Source organism: Hippocampus bargibanti, linkage group LG05, assembly GCF_051943395.1.
Source record: "Hippocampus bargibanti isolate YZ-2025 linkage group LG05, ASM5194339v1, whole genome shotgun sequence".
Classification (NCBI taxonomy): Eukaryota; Metazoa; Chordata; class Actinopteri; order Syngnathiformes; family Syngnathidae; genus Hippocampus; species Hippocampus bargibanti.
Window position 1 is genome coordinate 9547345 of NC_142738.1, and position 20591 is coordinate 9567935.

At 41.4% G+C, this 20591-nt stretch overlaps 1 long non-coding RNA gene across 1 annotated transcript; it reads right to left on the reverse strand.

Moving 5' to 3' along the window:
* Positions 1-6934: 6934 nt before the first annotated feature.
* On the reverse strand, positions 6935-17468 carry LOC148897831 (uncharacterized). Its single transcript, XR_016114962.1, has 3 exons — positions 17265-17468; positions 9334-9379; positions 6935-7166 (listed from the first exon to the last, which is right to left on the reverse strand). It is a non-coding gene; the product is annotated as an uncharacterized LOC148897831 (long non-coding RNA).
* Between the last annotated feature and the right edge of the window lie 3123 nt (positions 17469-20591).

Genomic DNA, 20591 nt, shown 5'->3' on the forward strand with positions numbered 1-20591 from the left:
GGAACTACGGATGTGTCACGTTCTCAGTATTTACAAGTCCTGAGTCATTTTCTCCAATTAAATTGCTTTTGAAATTAAGTTCTAGATAGTAGCAGCTAACACTGGCTCAGCATAAGTAGAGGGTCATTGTATTTATTTAGTTAGTCAGTCAGTTAGTTAGTTAGTTAGTTACTTAGTGATTAAACATGATTTTAGGATGACTTTGTTGTTTTGAAGCAACATTTTATGATGGAATTTTAAACTTAAACCACGATGTAACCGCTGAACCTTTAGTAGTGAAGAGGAATTAAGTCATACCGTCAAACAATGCCAGGCAGATTTTATTTTGAAGTTCGCCTTCTCACTACATTGGAGGGTTGTTACCTTCATGCAAGAATTTTAGTATTTTTCAACCTAACTTTAATTTGTACCCTAGTTATTTGCTGCTCAGACACTTTTACTGGCTTCACAGAAATGCCGGCACCCAAAAAGCCGCTTATTGAACAGGGCCAAAAGAAGTTCCTTCAAGCACACCGGTTCATCTCAACACAAACTCAAGTACATTCGATTCGGTTTGACAATTATTATACTTTGTTCGAACATTTTGTTTACTGTGGTTCATACTTGATGTACCAATGTGGCTAAACCATTGGGATGTTCTGTTCGTTAAATGCATGACTCTGTCTTATAGCATCGGACTGAAATCTTCCCAGTCTGAGTTTACTCTGATCAGAGACAGTTTCATTCATGTCTTCAATTAATGCCTCCGTAACCCTCAAGTCATTTTCCACTGTGTAATTTGTGTAATAGCTGGGGAAGGGAGACTTAGAGTAGCACAGCCAGCTTTGCACTGCTCATTATCTCCAGCACCAAGGCCTGTGCTGTATTTAACTTAATAATGAGGCCAAATTAACAGCAACACTGGCCTTGTTCCAGGTGCATTGTGGGCGAAGGTTTTGATATGTGGAGGGGGAGAACCTGGAGAGCTGAGTGAATCAGAATCAGAATCATCTTTATTGCCAAGTATGTAGAACACACAAGGAATTTGTTTCCGGTAGAACACGCTGCACTAGTATCGTCGTCAAAAAAAAAACTGCTAAGTGGCACTATACAGTTCCATTGTGGTTACTGTTGAAAGTTAACAACTAAAACAGCATTCAAGGAAGTGGAAAGAGATCCCTGTTTCAGGTGAGTCCACATTCGAAGGAGTCACACACACGCACAGACACACACTCACACAATAGGAATTGCTGAATTGCCCTCGTGGAAGGAAAAACATTGCCAGAAGTCTGACCAGCACTTTACCCCCCCCCCCCCCCCCCCCCCCACACACACACAAGAAAAACCAAAACCCGTACAAATTCAAAAATGGCGCTCCATGTCATATTTTCAATTCCCAAATAAATTCGGAATATATGTTATTTTTGTTGTTTTTTCAGGATATAGGAGGTGGGGATAATAATTGATTCCTTGAGCGATAGTAATTTAGTCGATAATGTGGAATTGATTGCTGTGTGCAGCTTTTAAGAATACATCATCTCATCTTTATAGTATAAAAGGGCTGTCTTTTACATGTTGATGTATTTGCCATGATATCACTAATCAAGCATCTGTATTTGTCATAGATTTTTTTTCTGCCCAGTTCAGTTTTAACAAATGTCGCATTGACTGTAATTCGACCAGGAAAACTTTCTACATTGACACCAGATGAAAACAGTTTTTCTGGATGGAAATGTTGATGCGACCCTTGGCTTTAGAGGATCACATTTCCAAAAGACGCACATCTGCCATCCTCCACGCCGATGGTAAGATAGTGTATAATTAGCGCTCAAGATTTTGTGTGTGTGTGTGTTCATGCGCACAACTAGTGACAAAATGCATTTCTCCTCATCTGGTGTGTGATCACATGCCGTTCTGTGGCAACGTTGCACTCTTATCTAAAGTTCATCAGAAGCAGGCCTGACCCTTTTAATGGATTTAGAGGCAAATTAAGTGGAACACGTTTATGACTTACTTAGCTATACCAAGCAGTTTAAATGACAAACTTTGTGTTACTGATTTGTCAACAACTCTGACAAATATAATCAAAGTCTACACAAGTGTAGAAACAGGTCACTCATTGTTTGTCTGTGATATGGTTTAAAAGTAAACATACATAAGGGAGAGGACAACACTGACACACTAACTAAACGTCTATTCGGTGAGGGGGGGTGAAGTGATGGCAACACCGTTGTGTCAGTAATTACATGCGTTGCTCCCTTGTCAATATGACTGAAATCCCTTCTTTTCAGACTGCCCGTGAGGCCTCTCTCCCAATGTAGTTCAAGCAGAAGGGGGTAAAAAAAACAAAACCAAAAACTCGAACCGGTCTGTGTACCAAGATAAACACGCCTTCTCCATCTCTCCGCTCAAATTCAACAAGAGCAGCACTATTTTGAAATGCATAATGCTGTTTAACTTCTGCCAGAATATAGTATGTAAACCAGCACAGTATTGGTATATTTTTAATTAACAGGCAGTGCTTCTGGTATTTTGAAAATGAGGTCAGTTCAGTTACCAACAAAGTGCTCCTCTCAGTCATCCATCATCACACCGGGCTCAGCGGGTTGGGGGAGAGACCCCTGTGTGCTTTGATACTGCAAAGACTATGCGCATGGTGGTGGGATTTCCGTAGACGGTAGGGCTGAAAAATAGTTTTGTTGAATTTACTTATGATTTTATCAAGTAGTCGCAGACGATAAAACCACCTGGATACAGTCGATGTGTAGTATGTACTTCAAAAAAAAACTTATTTATAAAATGATTCATGTATTGTGATCTGCAATTGAAACAACCCAATTGTTTCAATTGAATACCCAATGTGAAGAGTTATTGAATTTCTGCTCGGTTCTGCCCCTCCTCGGCTTAATTGCTACATCGCTGCGGCACCAATGGAAGATTACCAATGGAAACTCCAAGTGGAACGAAACACTTTTCAGATTGACTGCCTCTGGCACTGGTGCGAATATCATGTAACACTGTGAGCACTGAAGCAGTAGCTCTGATGTTCAGCTTTATGGTGAAAATAAAGACATGCTCGATGGTTGAAACTATAATTAGACATTTGCGTTGAGTAATTTGTAGTAATATATGGAATGCTGTGAAGTTAAGTCGAGGCCACCATTTTGCGCGACGATGGGCGGCAAGTCATCGCACGCTGGTGACATATGATCTGTGATCTATCGTTATCTGTAAGCCACTACACTGTCAGCAAAGCACCTCCTCATCCCTGGCTCTTGTTATTGCTATGACAACCACATCAACAATCACATAAAGCCAAATTTTTTTTCCAGAATGGAAATACGTATGTAGGATTCATGTCAATTTGATGGGAGGTGAATTCAAACAGACTGCTTTTCACTCCTTCTTTATTACACAAGGGCAGGGGTGGGAACCTATGGCTCGCGAGCCATATATGGCTCTTTTGATGATTGCATCTGGCTCGCCGATATAACTAATTACATATTCTCGCTTTTTCGCTGTTCATTTCCTGTTTGGGCAGAAGTTGGCAGAAAACACAATTTTGATTTGATGGTACTGATCTAAGGTGAGTGTTGATATTCAAAGAGCAAGTTTGATTGGATGATACTGACCTAGGTGGCGGTTGATGTCAAAACAGGTAAACGCCCCCTTTTAAATAAGCCTGATGGGTAAAAAACTAGTATTGTACACTTCAGGTTCAATGGAACGAAGGATTTTGCTTTTGTGAAAAGGTTCTGCCGTGATTCTAATTTGCAGTGAAACAATACAATTGATGAAACAGTTGAATATCAGTGGCAATTTGACAAGCCCCATGCTAACGTCAGCATCAATATACTGCTATGAGAGACAGCAGAAATCAAGCGTGCAAGCTCGTGTGCAGGCTAGCTAGTAGTAACTTCGGGTATGGACCCGACAAGATGACTTTCATTCTGATAGTTATTTTTTTTACAAATCAAAACTGTGAGTATTATCACAGTTATTTTAAATAATACATTCTGACATTTTGCATGCGTGTGTGTGTGTGTGTGTGTGTGTGCGTGTGTGCGTGCGTGTGTGTGTGTGTGTGTGTGTGTGTGTGTCTCACTGAAAAACATGTCTAAATATTTTACTTTTATGGCTCTCTTAGCCAAAAAGGTTCCCGACCACTTCGCTACGGAGACAATATGGTCAAAATAACACCTACAAATAATATGAGTAGTCCATGGAGCAAGTATTCTAAGTGAAATTATATATATTTTCTATTACTTATGAAGTTCTATTTTTATCGCATGACAAGAAATTGTTTGTATTTTCAGAAATAAATATTTTCATGTGATGAAAACAAAGCTATGTGTATGTTTGGGTTCACGGTGCCGCCTACCATTTCCTCCCTTGTCTTAATGACCATTAGCCACTTCTGCTTTGTGTCAGCGGAAAGTAAGGGACTGGAAGAAAGAGGATAAAAAGTATGAGAATCAGGGATGGGTGATGAGAGAGAGATAGAGAGAGAGATGGGGGGAAGGAGAGGGAGAGTGATGGAGGGAGGAAGGGCTGAAGAGAGAGGGAGAGAGAAAGAGAGAGAGAGAGAGAGAGAGAGAGAGAGAGAGAGAGAGAGAGAGAGAGAGAGAGAGAGAGAGAGAGAGAGAGAGAGAGAGCGAGACTGGAGAAAATTCCTCACAGCTGATAAGCAGGAGAAGGAGATCCAGTTTACTGCACAGATAGAGTCGGAATGTGTGGCCAGATGATGATGACTGGCTCCGTGACTCGGTTGCCCCTATCCTGGCCTGCCAAGACACATCGCCGCCGACTTCCTCCACGCTCATCCAGGCTGCTGCTTTCCCAGAAGAAGAATACTGCATTCGTTGTGCGCTTTCATGACTGCGCCTATAAGGCTCTGTCTTACTTCTGCGCTATAATATCACGCAGCCCTAATTACTGTGCATTATGACCACAATGCGGTGAAATCCGCCCAAAAACACTATACCGGCACACTCGGTGTTTGCAACTTCTACACATTGTGGTATATAAAATATTCATATGCCTCCGGTCTAATTTTAGTGTGATGAATATATGCCACAAACTCCAGGGTTCAGCGGTCCTTCCTCTTGAAAACACACAATTTTGTGTGAATTATTGGTCAGCTACAATAGCAACAACGTTGACATGAGAGGAAATGGAATCCAGCCCAGACTCTGTGGAGCATGGCCAGGTAGTCAGAGAGGGCATTTAAGCCCCGCAACTGAGCTCCCTGTGTTTTAATTTACAATAAATCACAGTGCATAGATGGCTCCTCAAAAGGCCTGCACAGACACTGTCTGTAGGTCAGAGACTGAGAGAAAGAGCAGATTGGGTTAGTGGGAGCCAAGGCTGAATGAGGATCAGACTCCCACTCTGCTGTCTCCAGAGGAAATCAAACAAGCCAGTGCGGTTCATTATTTCGTCAGTCGACTCAGCAGCAGAGAGCACTGGCGACGAGGCCATTTATTCGGAGTCCCTGCTGACCTCCTTTAGCATAGCTAACAATCAGAGACGCCGTTTCACGAGTGTGTTGTTAAGTATTCACTACAGGCATTGCTACTTGAAAGGTCAAGATCTCTGTTGCTTCAGATCCCGAGTTGTGAATCTTTCTGTGATGGACCACCACTCTGCGAACATGGTGTTGGGATCAAACGAATTATCCCCAGAAAGAACCTGCGTCCAATATCCAACCTGTGAATTGCGATGACCTCACCCTTTTATGATCTGTAGTTGGCATGTTGGTTTACAGCCCAGTTAGTTGTATTCCTTAATAGTTCACTTTGAAGTTCTCTTTCGTTTTATTTTTGCTTTGCATTACATTATTATAATTGATGTTTTTATATCGTTAAGTCTTGGCATTCAGGTGTAGCAAAGTACAACTTTTTGCAACAAATACAGACACTCCCCAACTGACGTAAGTTCGTAAGGTGAATTTGTTCGTAAGTTGCTCCTTTGCTATATTTTGTATGGAATGTTTGTTTATGGCTTATTCAAGTATGTTTAAAGGTTGTGTTGGTAAACTGTATTGGTTTGTGCTGAAAAAGTAACATTTAATAAAATATATGCTCTACGAAGATATGTCTGTGTAAGCTCTCAGTCGTAGATCATCGATCTATGAAGATATGTACAACTGGATAGAATACTACATATCAAAGTCAAAGTCAGCTATATTGTCAAATATACTAATATGCATGACATACAGCACCGATGAAATTACATATGTTACTCCAAAAAGGTTCATATGTACAATTCTTGGTAACATCAGGGGTAAGTAGGGGAGCGTCTGTACTTGACAATTTGCAATTTAGAAGTTTGAATTACGTTGATGTGGATTGGGGAGTTGGTTTTGGCGTAGTTTGCGCCAGTGTGTTGCGAATGGAAAAGCCCATTTTTTTCTCAGGAAATAAGTAATCAATTACAGAGGAGCACATTGTCTCCATCACAGGGGCCAAAGTCAAGGCCCGGGGGCCAAATCGGCCCGCCACATCATTTTATTCAGCCCGCGAAAGCAAATTAACCATGTCAAGTGGGATGATGCTTGCAAAAGTCTGAACCAACATTTCATATTGCCCCATGTAAACCACAAATAATTTTTTACTTCAAATTTGAAAATCACTAATTTGTTGTGCACTCTATATGTAAAATGTGGAGGGGATTAAACATTCTAATGGATTCCCCAAATTCATAATGGCCCCCCGAGATGAAACCGTAACGACAATGCAAAAAATGAGTTCCACACCCCTCGTCTAGACCGTGCATTTATTGCTCACAGTTTTAGTGCTGTTATTTGAAATTTGGCTATGTGGCGTTTGCAAGATCTGCCCATCTTCAGCTACACCAATTTCCCTCCACATTCAAGTGAACATGATTTTTCAGGTGAATAATCTCATTTGTCCAGGGATTGGAATATAAATACCTGTTCTTCTAAATATGACCTGAATGAGAACACAAAAGCAGAAACTGTCCCGCTCCTTCTCGAAATAGTGTCTAACTGGTCGCCGGATTCAGACACCAGTCTCCTCACTATCATAGGGGTCTGATGAAGCCGATACGAGTGGCAGCCCTCACTCCTTCGCAGTCTGCCATCGGGCGTGACTGGATGGGTGGAGTTGAGTGTTGCTGATCGGCGCATGATGGCGGATGGGGATAGGGGGAGAGCTTGAGTTGTACTGTGGGAAACAGACAAGAAATATTCTATCAGCCGTGTCAAAGACAAAGTGGCACCAGTTGGGCACCACCCAGGCACAAAGCTAACTAGAGACGAGGGTCATAAATGTTATCACCAAGGCTCCAGTGACATACTAACTTTATCTTACTCATTAAGGTCAGCCCATTGTGTTTTCTCGTCTGGGCTGAATCATAGTCGACACCAGTTTGCAAGGGTTAGAAAACCAGTTTGAGAACATTGGGCATTGTTCGGAAAGTATTTAATCAAACAAAGCCAAAAGCCAGACAGGTTTGTGTTTTAAGTGATGGGGAATGGTAAAATTGAGCTGCGGTGTCATGAACTAACTGCTAGGCACACTTGACGAGAGCTTTGCGAGGGAAAGAAAAAACCTCATAGCTAAGTTGATTACACCGCTGATCTTTTCCAACTTGCCTTGTTGAGCTGATTTGATTTGTAGTTCTCACTGTGGTCTTTGCCTCCGTGCTAGCCGGCCCATCAGACATGGAACAGTTTTAATCAGACTCTACTTATGGTTGGACGTTTTTGGACAGATGAAACAAGCTGGATGAAATGGCACAGCAATTTGTGACCATTGGCAGCTATTTTGAGTCATCTATAAGTAAGGGTGTGACAATAATCTCTGTCATCCAGCTGAAATATGGTATCATGCATTCCAGTGCCTAGTGTAATGTGTGATTCAGGCTATTTAGACTGTAAATATATTTTATGGAGGCTCTTTCCCGGTGCAGCCGTGAGAATTCCCATATGTGAGGAAGAGCTTCCCACTGAGACAGTTGTCTTTAATGTGCCTAGCCAGATGTCTTGAATATTTTCAGGCACATTGTTAAAATACAAAGCGGCTAATTACACCGGGTGATAGAGTCAAGGGCTTAGAGGATGCTTTATTCGCATAGTCATCAAAATGGGACGAGCTGGTGCACATTTGTAAGGTGACGATTGGATTCAAGATGTTGTCAACTGTCACTTTCGTCACCAAGCGGATGTCACATTCTTATAAGATTTCAACACATGTTGAAGTGGGTAATATTACCGATCCATGCGCACCAAATCCAGCAGACATTTAAACAGCTTCTTCCCCCAAGCCATTAACTCTTTGAACTCTTTCAACAGTAGCCAAAATGGAACTGTATAGTGCCACTTAGCAGTTTTTTTGACAACGATACTAGTGCAGCGTGTTCTACCGGAAACAAATTCCTTGTGTGTTCTACATACTTGGCAATAAAGATGATTCTGATTCTGATGTGCCGGTTTCCACACAACCAACCCTTGTTACATTTAATCAAAGTCACATTTGCAATGCAAAATGGGAAACTAATTAACAGAGCTGTTTATTATTATACTTCCGGTCTGCAATGTTCTTCTTCATCGTCCATTTAAAAGATGAAGAATGGTAGTCATGGGAACCGGATTTCAATCTCCATAACAAGGATTTACTGCACCAAAAAGCTGCAGTAACCCATCAGGAATGTATCTTTTGGCCACAATGCGACATGGAACTCTAGTTAAAGTAAGCCATTACAAAAAAATACAAATTTAAGAGGCCCTTATGACCATGCGTGTGTACTGTGGGGTGGGCAGAATAAGCTCCACTCATCAGTCTTCTCCATAACCTATAATCAGCAGCTCATGCTTCAACTGTTTACTTGCATATATAGCATGAAGCGCTAGGCCCCGCTATGCCATTTTTGTTTTTTTCGGCGGCACTGCATAACCAAACAGCACATTTGAACAATCGTTGTACTAAATTCATCCTGTCTACTTGATAACTAATGTTAAGCAGATTCCTTACTTACAGACAGTGTATTGTCGGTGTTCAAATACCTGACATGTTTCGGCGACTACTTCCGCCTTCGTCAGAGTGTCACGGATGTTGCTGTGACGCGCCATTTTCAGCTGGTGTTGCTATGAGGTATTTGAACACCGACAATACACTGTCTGTAAGTAAGGAATCTGCTTAACATACATTTGAACAATGTTTTGAATTGCCAATTGGTTTGAGGGAAGCAGTGCGGTCGGAATGTATTTCTGAACTGACCCATGATGAGGGAATAGAAGGGTGGGAGGTGGACAATGAGCTCTAATGTTCATGATTTTGGTCAAAAAATTAACCCTCCTTTCAAAAAGTAAACAAAAAAATGAAAACTGACCTTTTGGACTAGGTCTTCTTAGAAGGAAGAAAAACTGCAAGAAAACCTGCAATAGAATAAGTTCTGGTTACAACTGAAACCTAGAATAAAAAAAAGACTCAATAACCAAACCGTTGCATAGCGAGGGGACACTGTAAATCCATCGACATAAATCACACTGCCAACTGAATGGGTTCAAGGAAGGTGATATGGAATCATCACATTGTCTCGGTAAGAGATTTATGTCAGCCCGCCCAAAAACATCTCAAAGACTGGCACACAGAAAAAAAATACGGTAGAATAAATCCTGCAAAATGCTATCATTTCCCAATTACTCTTCAGTGACTCGCTTCAAGGAATAGCTTAAAAATAAAACCAGTTTTTTTTTGCTGCAGGGGTTGGTGGGGTGCTTTGGGGGGAATCCAGGAGTGAGGGAACATAAACAAAGTCTCAGTTGGATTATTGAAACTACAATACCCCCCAGGCGCATGCATTCCAAACAGTACACTATTAAACACATCCTCCCAGCCTAGTTATCACAGTGACATCTTGTTCTTCATTCTTTTGGTACGCCATAAAAGGGTGTTGGTATTGGTCCTCATCCATATTTGTGATTGTTTCTCTCGCTGAGAAAAACAAAAAAAATCTGATGATTGGGTAACTCTCCAGCAGAGGCAGCGATATTGGAAACAGATGTGGACCTTTCAGAATATGGGTGGGGTCGTCGTCAAAACTTTTCATGGGTTCTAGGCAAGGCATTCCTCCATGATTGATTGCTGATGCTCTGGTTTTGGTCGGGCTCGCAATACAAGTCAGGTTGTGAAGTGATGATGGATGAATGTTGATCAAGGCCCACAATGCGCATGAAATAAGGTCTTTTTTATTGATGACAATACAATTGAAGTTCCAGCGCTGTCAAGCTATTTATGATTTTGTCCTGTTTAGTATTGACCTGTTTATAGAACATATTCGAGAGTTCATCATAAGACATCTCACATAGGTACATTACATGATGACCTCACGTCAGTATCTCTTAGGAAACAACAGTGTTTGAGATGTTTTCGAGTGTTCGTGAGTCTAAAGAAGAAAAACGTCTTTATGGAAGGCGGAATGCAAAGTATTCCCCACAATGCCGCACTGCTGCAATTACTCCAGCGACTGGTGCCGGGCCAAGACAATGAGACGACAGCTTGCTGTGAGAGAGCAGTTCATCTCCCATCTTTTCCTAGCATATAGTAAACAATTCGGATTTTGTTTATTGTAATACAATGCAGCATATTGCTTGTGTTTGTTCAATCAAAAGACATGAAAATCGGGCCTTGAAAAAAAAGAATCCCATGATAAATCGTCATCGAAATATGGAGGGGAAGAGAGTTACAATTAGATCATTTTTCAAAATTGCTTAACCTGAATCCTCACTGAAAGTTGTCATTTTTCAATTGCAAATTCATTCGCACAGTCACGCTTTGTGAAGGGAGACTGAAAAGAAAAGAGGCGAGATTAGCCTGGCAGTGGGGAGTAAAGGCGGCGGGGAGGCCAGTGCTGCCAGAGTGTCTGCCTCCCTCTCGCTTTCCGACTGCCTCGGAGAGCCTCCTGACCCCCTCACTGCCCCCACCGCTGTTATCAGCTGGCTCAGCAGCGGCAAAGAAATGGCGAAACAAGGCACTGTTTATCTCGCAGACTGTATTCACTGCACATCCCGACCGCTTGACTGTGGCACCGCTTAAATCTGCCTGGCTCTGCAAATAAAGTGACTGCAGACCTGCTCACAACAACAGTCTGCATGGCCGCGGATCAATGAGCGACAGTGTCCTAGACCGTATTAGGCACTGCAGAACCGAATCACATATTTAGTCCTACATGACAAAATAGAAGTGGAAAAAGTAACCAAAGCATCAAAAACTCAACCCAAAACCCAGTCGCAATAAAAATCTTGCTTTAGCACGAGGACCCTCATAAATGTAAGATAAATTGACCGGACCTGTATTAATCAATTGCCACTGACTCATTTAACAAACTGCTTGACAACAGGCATGAGTTTATTGATCTTCAGCTGAGCAGATTGTTTCCTGAATCAATATTAATGGGAGCCAACTTTAATGGTCGCCAGGCCAATGTTGGCCTGCTGTACTTACTGACTCCATTTCCACAATGTGTTGTAATTTATAGATATGATGATTCAGAAGAACATACAACATCCACATAGGGAGGCCAGAGTCAGATTCGAACCACACACCTCTGCACATTGAGGTGGTCATGTGAATCAATCAACCACTTTATAACCTAAACCTAACCCTTAAAGGACAACCGACGCCTCCGGACAAGTTGTGTCCATAATTTCTAAAATCACTTCAAATGACTTCTACTGAGCGTATTTTACAAAGATTCCACCGCATATAGCTATATTTTACGTTTTAAGACTCGCGCTGAATATTCAGGAAGTCTTGTTTTCGAGTTGATGACGATGCTCACGTGATGTCACATTCGAAACGCCCCTGACCGAGAAAGCGACATACAATGCATTTTGCGGTACTGTGTTTGGTCTGAAAACTTCGTGTTGAACCGTGTTGATGGCGAAATTAGAAGGAAAACACATAAATAACGCGATGGTGAATCGTTGTGTGTTGCACCAAGACCACCATTTTATATTCGCTGACACAAATTCCCAGCAGACAAATCAGTCCATTTCCAATGGAGCTTGGGCGCCGTCTTCTGCATTTTCTGGGGGCTACATTGCTGTCATTGACGGCATTGATATGGGAAGACTCCTTTAATCAATTGCAAACATTTATGCTTTCCTCTTCAGAACTATTTGAATCATATTCATAACTGGATGAGTAACAAGAAAGCATCTTCTCCGAATCTGAAGCCATTGTTTTGATTCTCGAGCAAGTGAAGACGTTGTGGCGTGACGTCACGAACTGGGGGCGGGACTTTCTGAAAATTCCCAATTCGCAGCTCAATTTGTTGCAGTTTTAGCACACTTGAAGTCATTTTTATTGGTGTTTTGCATGTGACTAAAAATATCAGCCTGCGTGTTTTGGGTATTTTAAATGCTATAAAACGTTTTTCGGATGTCAGTTAGGAAACAAAAAATGGTGTCGGTTGTCTTTTAAATATGACAGTTTATTACGATTACCATGATGATGATTATTATCATTATTATTATCATTGAAACGTGATGTACTTCAGAAAAAAAAAAAACACGGGATATTTAGTATCGGCACCAAAAAAAATCTCTGATTAAAAACATTTAGTCCAAACATTGTAATCAATTGTATCCATAAATGTGAATAATTTGTTAACAATATAATTATATAATATACAATATACTTATAACATAATTTATAATTTACGACAATTCAACATTTACCAAGGTATAGGTAAATGTTGACTTGTCGTAAATTATAAATTATTGTCATGTTCTGAACTAATGTTTTGGATTCCAGAAATGCAGGCTCTGACGCACTGTGACAACAAAAATATTTATTCCAGAAAACCGCACTAACAAACTACCAACGTAAATCGTTTGTCACAAGGAGCAAGGTCAATAATCCGACAAGAGACTTGGTAGCGTGGCAGTCCTTAAATCAATGGCATGCCTGATTCGTCAAAACACAACAGGTGCAACTAGTGGAGGGAAACGCACGGTCACTCCAGCTCCTGCTGAAAACAAAAAATTAGACTACATTATGTAAATCTGGCTTCTGAACTTAATTTAGTTCATCAAAAATCCAACACTGAATATCTTGACGTCACCCCTGATGAAATTATAGGCAGTGGCCGACGACAGCGATGCTGCCTCCATGAGCCCAAAAAGTGAAGAAACTATTCTATATTATAAGAAACAACATTAATTCGTGTGCAGAAGAGCTCATTTTTGTGCCGCCAATGGACTGTTGATCCCCCTTGCCTTCAAGCCCAAACAGTGGATTTTGGGCTAGCGCATAGCTAAGCATATATTTACATTGGGTGTACACGTTTTAGAGGTATTAGTATTATGGAGGTAAATTGCTAGTGGTGTAGTGAATAAATCTCTGTCGTGCAACTGGATTTGAATCCAGTGCAAGACTCTGCCCACAGTTGAGCTTTTTTTTCCTTCATAACTCTTGGCGCCGCTAGCATTATTTCTCTCCGTCACACACAAACACGCACAAACACTGAACTGTCCCAGTCTTATCTGCAGGCCGAGGAGCTCAGACTCCAGCATGTGCAGACAGCGCTATCTAAGTGGGCTACATCTTTATACACGAGAGATCCGTTTCAAGCAAACTGACCCTGAGCTTAAAAACCATGGACACTTCAGATTTGTCAGAACAAATTTCTTTTATAACCCCTGCCCTCTTTCTTGACATATTCAAGGACAATGTTCTGGCTTTTTCCCACATGACTTCTGTCCCAATTCGTTTTTCAGTGAGAAATCGTACGAGTGGTCTATTTTTATTTAGACCTAGACTAAAATACATTCAGTTCATGGTTACTAGCGTCTCTTCACAATGCCTGTCAATCATTTACAACATAAAACATTGTTCAAATTCCGAAATAAATAAAACGTAAGCAATTTTTTTTTTTGTGCCTGGTAGTTGAGAACCCCTTATTTAGAGCAGATAAAAGTGCCTGAAGACACACCACCACGCTTTAGGCAACAATTATCAGGTCAAAGGTCTTTGGGATGCAAAGCTAGCTGACCTTTCAAAAGGACAAACTGTTTGGTGACATTAATTCTGCTTCACCCAGGCTGAAGTAAGCGCTCACCATGCATTTTGCTGACGTCTTCCAAGTGCTCAACACAGCATTGGGATTGCTTGTCACGTTGCTCCTTGCTATACCCGACATAGTGTGAGCTCTTCGATGCTTCCTGGATCTTCAGTGTCTGACTCCATTGACTTATCAACACCACTTGATGAAATGCATGTTTGGGATGCCAAAACAGTGTTGTGGTGTGACAGTTCCGTCATTGCCACATGTGAGACACTCTACCTTATCTGACATTTGTGGCCAAGAAGAGTAACGCTTTTTATGGTACTGCTTCCTGTTTGTCCCTATTAGTGATCCACAGCTCACTGTTGCTTCCAATAATCCGTGAATCGTAAATGAGTTGAGATTTGTTTAGGCTGTTTCTAAAGTGGATGGGTTTAACAGCACAACATAATAAATTTTCTGTAGGCACTTAGTCAAGCCCCGTCTGTAAACACAGCATGGGATGAGAACCAGCCGCTTCTTTCACTAACGGGGCCTATGGAAGAGAATGTACTGTTTACAAAGCAGACAAAAAGTCTGTAATCATTGCTCCATGAATAATGAATACTTTTTGGAGTTGACTCGGTTTAGTACAGTCTGGGGATATTAATCATTTTGTCTTTGTGGAGTTAGGCGGTCTAATATAAGAAAGTTTGTATCCATGTATCCATGCTTCGATTTTTCCACATTGTAACGGTTTCCTGTCATGGGCACGTTATGAATTTGGGGAGCCCATTACAATGTTTAATCCCCTCCACATATTACATATAGAGTGCACAACAAATGAATGTTTTTTCAAATTTGAAGTCGTAAATAATGACGGTTATTGTGGTTTACATACATTACATGACATTGTGATCTGTAGTGAAAGCAGGGAACAGGTGGGGGAGAAACTAGAGACACGGAGGTATGCCCTGGACAGAAGAGGAATGAAGATCAGTCGCAGCAAGACGGAATATTTGTGTGTGAATGAGAGCGATCCAAGTACAAGAGTGATGCTACAGGGAGAAGAGATAAAGAAGGTGGAAGATTTTAAGTACTTGGGTTCAACTGTCCAGAGCAATGGAGAGTGTGGAAAAGAGGTAAAGAAGCGTGTCCAGGCAGGCTGGACACGCTTGGCTGGAGAAAAATGTCAGGCGTAATGTGTGATAGAAAGGTTTCGACTAGGATGAAAGGAAATGTGTGTAAAACGGTGGTGAGACCAGCCATGATCTTTGGACTGGAGATAGTGCCACTGAAGAAAAGACAGGAAGCAGAGCTGGAGGTAGCAGAGATGAAGATGTTGAGGTTGTCTTTGGGAGTGACCAGGTTGGATAGGATCAGGAATGAGTACATTAGAGGGACAACTCATATTTGAGGCTTTGGAGAAAAAGTCAGAGAAGCCAGACTGAGATGATTTGGACATGTCCAGAGGAAAGAGAGTGACTATATCGGGAGAAGGATGCTGAGCCTTGAACTGCCAGGCAGGAGGAGGAATACCTAAGAGGAGGTTTATGGATGTTGTCAAAGAGGACATAAAGGTAGCTGGTGTGAGAGAAGAGGATGCACAAAACCGGGTTAGATTGAGGACACTGATTCGATGTGGCGACCCCTGAAGGAAAAAGCCGAAAGGAAAAAAAGATTGTGGTTTCCATAGGACAGTCTGAAATTTTGGTTCGGACTTCAACAAGCATCATGGAATTTCACAAGCTTGATATGCGGGCCGAATTTCTTGCGTGTGCCAAATAAAATGACATGATGGGCCAAATTTGGCCTTGACTTTGACACCTGTGGTTTAAAACATAAGACAGGAAAATATTTATTATACCCACAATGGAAAAATTTACATGGATGCTTTCAGTTTGCGTTGCTTTCAGTTCATTTGTTGTACGCTCAGCCTATCAACTTAAAAATAATAATAATAATAACCCTTGGCTGCTTTTCATCTTGGCAGATTGATACAATGTTTAATTAAGAATATGAATAAAACCTCAGATCAGGTATGGCAGACGAGAGAATGATTTTAGCAAGGAAACATAAGCATGTTAGCAAGGCCAAATCCACTGATGAGAGGTTGAGGGATGTACTGCAAGCCACTGATGAGAGGTTGAGGGATGTACTGCAAAGTGAAGGAAGCAGAAATCCTGTGAGTGGAAGGGCCTCTCTCCCTGCACAAGGCGCGCCGGGGCTGTGACTATATAATGAAGGCTTGTTTGAGTTCTCGCTCAAACATCACAGAGAGCGCTAGGAAAAACAGTGCCCCACAGGCTATAATTTTATGAACCCAGCTAAGATTCCCAGCCTTCCACTCAGTTGTATAAGGTTTACTTGCCACTCGTGCACACGTAAACCCAAATACAGAAAACTGAACTCAGACGGCAGCAAATTAGAAAACCTTTCAAGAGTAAGAAGGCAACTACATGCAATTACATCGTACAATGTATCACTGTGGGATGTTTTTGTTTATTTATTTTTTTATCCCACTACCTTCCTGTCATCGTATATATAAGCCCTACTGATTGACGGTCATCTGAATTGATGGAAAGATATCTGACTCTGGATTTTCTGATAATAGAATGAGAAGCATGATTTTAATAGATGGTAGTTTTGTGGTAAACTATAAGAATAAGCTTTACCAAATATAAGTTTTGGTTTTGTGACACGAGTTGCACAATGTTGTCGTGTTAATAATAATAATAATAATACATTTCCTTTATAAACGCCTTTCAAAACTCTGTCACTTTACAGTCACAGGATAAGTGTTTCTTTGGGCGAGAAGCTAATAGATGTCTAATAGATAGCTAGCGAGATAGCTATTAAGCAAATAGATAACCTGCTAGATCGCTAGCCAGCCACCCAGATAGCTAATAGATCACAAATAGCTAGCTAGGTAGCTAGCCAGATAGCTGGCTAGATAATGTAGCTAGCTAAATAGCTAAAAACGCATTTTTTTTGTAACATACATGTATATTTACAGTAAATTTGGACACCTACTCATGTCATCGTCCACACCACCTAAACCGAAGTAAAGTTGGAAATTGGTTTCACGAACTCATTTGTTCCAAGTTTACATTGTTTCTGCACCACGCCCAAAAGGACACCTCATTTGGTAGGATTTATTTGGAAAGGACCAAGATAATCACCATACAACACTCGAACTTGTGTTCTTCTACTGTTCAGAATTGCACTGTGGCAGATTGAATTGACTTCTCCGACTTAGTGGCTTAGGTTACCTTCGACTTGATCTCTGCTGACGTTTAGACAGGAAGGGCTAAAAGGCAAGCATAGATAAAAGTTCCCTCAATTTTTTTTCCCAGGCTTTCCTGTTTGAGGTCATCCGTTCCCCGGGCTTGCGCAAATCCCCTTAAAACCCCCTGGAGTCCGTCAGCGTGTATCAGGCCCCCGATCTGTTGCACGCAGGCCTGGGTGGTGGCCTGTGGTCCGGAGCCGACCGTAGGGAGAGGATTTCTACAGCGAGGGCGCCGAAAGAGTGGGGAGTCACTCGGCCACAGAAACCCTGTTGTTTGTGTATGGAGCGCGGTGCTCTTATCTCCCGCCTGTACTGACGCCACGCTCTTCCTGTTTCAAATCTTTAGCGTTGGTTTTCTCTTCATTCTTGCCTCAGACTCCAGCCAGTCGTGTTGTTTTTATGGCATTCTTGCTCTTTTCAAGTAAGATTAGATTGAGTTACTGTGGCGACAAAAAACACCCAGGCATTACTGGTTGAGCAACACAAGGACCACCATAACAAACATTATTTCGACAGTATTAGCCTGCCTCGGCTGCTTCTGAACAATTTTTGATGCTATAATGTGGAATTTTAAGACTTGGATTCTTTTTCAGAATTGCATGTTGAATGTGTTCCAACTCAAACCAACGGTTGGCAAAAAGAAGCTGAAGTGCAGGAATCTTATCAATAATTTTCTCCCTTGTTTCACCTTGTCAAAATACCTGATGGTCAGAAACATTTAGAAAAATGAGATATTTTTTAAATATAGCATTAACTCATTTACTGCTACACGATGTGCAAAAATGTGTCTAATCCAGCGCCAGGGTTTCTGTCATTGTCACTCAAATTCCAGGACTCACAGAATATTGAGTTTTAGGACTACATGAACATTCAATGCAGCGTAAAAAAACCTTAGTCTCTTCTTTCATACAAAAAAAGAGTTAATTCCTAAATTATATGGAAGTTATCTGAGCTTGAAATGGGAACAGCTGCAGAAAAGGCAAATGCTGCCTCCTCGTGCTAGGGAAAAATTGCCAGAGGTCTGACCAGCAAGAAAAAACAAAACCCCAACGAATTCGGGAATGGCGCTCCATGCCATGCATTTCAATTCCCGAATAAATTTGGGGATTGCAGTGAATGAATGAAGCATCTGTTATCAGAATCAGAATCATCTTTATTGCCAAGTATGTAGAACACACAAGGAATTTGTTTCCGGTCGAACACGCTGCACTAGTATCATCTTAAAAAAATTGCAAAGAGGCACTATACAGTTCCATTTGGGCTACTGTTCAAAGAGTTAATGGCTTGGGGGAAGAAGCTGTTTAAGTGTCTGCTGGATTTGGTGCGCATGGATCGGTAGCGCCTGCCTGAGGGGAGTAGCTGGAAAAGGTGGTGGGCAGGGTGCGGAGGGTCCGGTTTTCCGCACCTAGTTTGGATTCTTGCAGTGTGCAAGTCCTCGAGAGTGGGTAGGGCGGTGCTAATGTTTTTTTCCGCCGTCCTAACTGTCCGTTGAAGTCGGATTTTGTCCAATTTTATATCTTGAAAAGTTAATGAAAAAGTTATTCCAGTGTGACTCTTCATGACTGGTATTTAGTTTTGATCCAGTGTGTGCTAACCCGTAGTTCTCCTTTTTTTAATCAATATTATCGGTAGGTTTGAAACATTTGGCTGCCATTTTTATTGGAAAAAAAAACAGGGAGCACCGTCAACTGGATATGTATAGCAAGATGAAATCAACAAGAGGAATTTCTTAAATAGAGTTTGGATAAGTGGCTGTAATAACCTCAAAAATGCAGTTGGGAATTTTAGATTTGTGACCCTTTTGATTTTGAAGCTATCTCCAGTTCTGATGTCAGCTAACAGGCCTCCTCGATAGTTCTGAGGGAGTAAACATATCAGGCGCAATTGCGGTGTCTTTCATGCTGTCATTATTCAACCTCTTTACCCTGTCTTTGTCAACACACTGATAAAACACTCCTTAAGGGAGAAGCAGTCACTGTCCAAAAGTGTCATCATAGAAAAGTAGTCGTAGTGTGGAACTCTTTTTCATTGATTATATAGGAGGTATTTTGTTGAAGATGGTCCCAACGTGTCGTGTTGAGGTAACGAAGACACATGGCCTTGGCAATCACGCTCAACTACCCATACTTACTGGATATAAATATTTACTGAGATTTTGACTTAGTTCACAGGTGTCAAAGTCAAGGCCCGGGGGATAGATTTGGCCCGCCACATCATTTTATGTGGCCCGCGAAAGCAAATCAAGCCTGTCAAGTTCCATATTACTTGTTGAAGGCAGAATCAAAATGTCAAAGTGTCATATCTAATCAACAATAACAGTCATTACTCTTGACGTCTGATTTTAATACTAGTTATTAATCAATTTGTTGTGCGCTGTGAATGTATTATGTGGAGGGGATGAAACATTGATATGGTTTCCCCAAATTTAGATAGGCCATACACTGTGGCCCGCAACAAAAATGGGTTTGATACCCCTTAATTAGCTAATAGGTTTGTGATTGTCTTAAATCACTGGTGTCAAAGTAAAGGCCCAGGGGCCAAATCTGGCCCACCACATCATTTTATTCGGCCCACAAAAGCACATAAACACCTGCCGCATATGCCGACCCACGAACCAGACAAAAACAAAACAGTTTTGTGTTTAAGACGATGACTGGATTTGTTCTCAAACTATTTTTGAAAATGGATGTTGAACAAAAAATGTGTTTCCATGAACGTGTTGGCTCACAAATCACATTGTATAAAACCGCATTGTATAAGATAAAATGAGTGGCACGGGTCATGCTGTGAAGTAATACGGTAGGAATTGTGTCACGTAACAAAAAACACACCGTAAATATTGCATCACAGCAATTACATTGGCCATTTTGCATTCAAAACATGTTGGGTAATTGTTAAGGTGTTTGTTTTTTTTTTCTCTCCACCTGCCCTTCAAAGCGAAAACATTCAACTAAAATATATAAACACTGAAAGATTTCCCCTACTTGTTATTTTCTAGCGTCACTACCAGTCTGCCCGGGCTGCCTGGATGGCTGATTTTGATGGCGCCAAGCGTTGTGCAAATCTGCCCTAATCAGGAACAGCGAGGGGCAGGCTCTATCACATAGGGTTTCTTTCCCTTTCCTTTGTTTTCCAAAGATTTCCTTCCTCATTTTCTTAGATATTGTCTCCCCACTGATGCAAGTCCAAACAGAGGCATATTTTGAAAGTAAACAGATGAATGAAGGGAGGTTCTGCGCCTGGCGTCCACGGAGTCGGGCGCAGAGCAGAGACATCTCGCATCTAACCCACCCTGGTCTGACGTTGGCTG